Source organism: Cariama cristata, unplaced genomic scaffold (genome assembly GCF_000690535.1).
Source record: "Cariama cristata isolate BGI_N322 unplaced genomic scaffold, ASM69053v1 scaffold20779, whole genome shotgun sequence".
Lineage (NCBI taxonomy): Eukaryota > Metazoa > Chordata > Aves > Cariamiformes > Cariamidae > Cariama > Cariama cristata.
Genome location: NW_009637689.1, coordinates 1 through 2380, shown reverse-complemented (window position 1 = coordinate 2380; position 2380 = coordinate 1).

The following is a 2380-nucleotide window of genomic DNA, read 5'->3' as shown; positions in this document are numbered from 1 at the left end:
TTCATGTCCTTTAGGTGCTGGGAACTCTGATTTGCACAGAACCAGAGGGCCCTTCAGTCAAGGCATGGCGTATTGTGCAGATCCCCTCTGCAGGGAGGTTGCACCAATGTCTTGGTCTTTAGAGCTCTTACAGGATTTTTTTAGAAGAAAATAATTCTATTCATCATTTCTGCCATCAAACAAAAGGATGTCCGTATGGGAACCTGCTGCTTCACTTTATGATACAGACGTGCAGATGCTGTAATCACCAGTGGCAAGTGGGAGCTACCTACAGCCTGCTTTGTTAGAGTTAGCCAACTATTTTATTAGCAAGGGATATGCACAGCACAACACAGGCTGGAAAGCAGAGCTATATGTCCAGCATAGCACAGCTCAGGCCTGCACCTTCTCAGGTTAACTATTATGTGGATCACTAGCTCTTGATCATACAATAGTCATCTGGTTAGGATCACTGCAGTAACCTTCCAGCCACCCAGCATTCAGCTCTGTGCTCTGATGCAAGGTCTCAGTTTGATATGATGCAGGCACGACGCACTGAGTCAGACTGCTAAGGTGGTGGGCGACCTGAGAGCTGTGCAAGTTTCTGGCAGGGTCCTAGTCAAGGGGTAAGGCAGAAGGACAAACAGGTGAGGTCAGGGGTCTTCCTCTCAAATACCAGAGCTGAATCCTATCCCCGAAGGAAAAACCAGGGAGCGAGGCTCACAGCTGCACACCGACTTGCCACAGCAAGGGCTGCAGTAGAAGCTGACCCCTCCCTACCAGACTGATGAACACTGCTCCAGTAATAACTTTCAAGGGGTCACAGAGGAAGGGGTGAGCATGCTGGCACCAAGCCCCATGGCAGACTCACTCCCAGGTGTCAGGTACATTAATTAATAATTTCTTTAATCTTTACACTTGTGGCTGTGGGGCCTGCAGTCCCTTTACGTTCAGTAAGAAGTGCCTGAGGACAGTACTCAAGGGAGGGAGGCTACCTATTGCTTCTGAGGGAGTGGGAGCTGGTCCCAAGGTCTCTTAGACCATTTTTGGGTCACTGGGGGGTCCCAGAGAACTCCAGCACCGTATACAGGGCTGCTGGGGATTTATGGACACTCAGGGCTGTTGGTGGCATTTCCCATTATACCAGGGGCAGCCAGCCCCCCGTCCAGGGCTGCAGGAGGTCCCCAGGCTGCTCCTGACTTTGCCTACAGCACCCTGAGATGTCCCCAGTGTGTCTAGGGCAGAGGGCTGGGGCCTGTGTGGATGGTGCCGAGAGGCAGGGATTCTGTGTGCCACTGGGCCTTCTGCTTTTTGCTGGCTGTGCTTCCCTGAGTCATCAGTTTGCCCTGTGATTCTCTGGTGGTTTTCTTTTCATTGCACCCCATAGCTCTCAATTTGTTCATTTCCCCTTAAAATCATCCTTTTTCCCTTCTGTGCAGCCCAGGGCTTCTCCCTTTTTCTTCAACAAGCTGCTTTCCCCTGCAACCAGGGCTGCTGCTCTGGTGGCCTCAGCTATCCCTGACGGGGCTGATGGTGATTGTTCCTGACCAGCTACAGCTGTGGGTTGGGAGGCTGGGGACAGAAAGCCCCAGGTGCAGCCACTGGGGCTAACAGCAATGGCCCTTCTACACCCAATGCACTGTAGTAGAGCAGGGGCTGTGCAGCTCAGGGTGGCTGCACCAGGGTCTGTTTGGGACGATGGAACCACTGCCAAGCGTTGCCTGTTGGGATCAGGACTGTGACTGCAACCACAGAGAAGGTGAGCTGGGACTGGGGATCCATGCTCAGGACTGATGGGGTTCCTGTAACTGGAAATGTCCTGGGCAATGTGAAACAAACGGTGGGGAGGCCAGCATGCTGGGACAGGGGGAGCTGTGCTGGGGCTGTGAAGGGTTGTTGGGGTGAGGCGTAGCCTGGAGCTACAAAGAGGGGAAGGTGGCTCACCTGTGACTGACCCCGGTTCAGCTCCTGCTCTATCCCAGACATCCCTTCCTTGCAGCTCCTTGGCACCGCCTTGCACCTCCAGCGCAGTCCTGAGCTGCCCCGGACACCCACCCTGCAACCCTGGGACCACCGTGAGCTCCCCCTTCGCATGGCTCCAACCTGACCCAGGTCTCTCCCAGTGCTATGCCTGCCCTTCAGGGAGCCCCTGTCGCCACCCCCTCCAGAAGACCCCCTCTGCCTTCCCCAGTCGCATCTCCGGTGCGCCGGCCACCCCTGCGGGGCGGCAGAAGACACGGGCCATGTAACGCTTCCCTTCTCTTATTTTACAGGTGAGCTGCCACGGCTGCGAGCCCACGTTAAAGACAAGAGAAAAATGTTGATCCACCAAGGTGATGAACACAAGATCCAAGGTATTTCTGCCACTCAAGAGGAGAAGCCCTGTTTCCTTTGGCAGGGC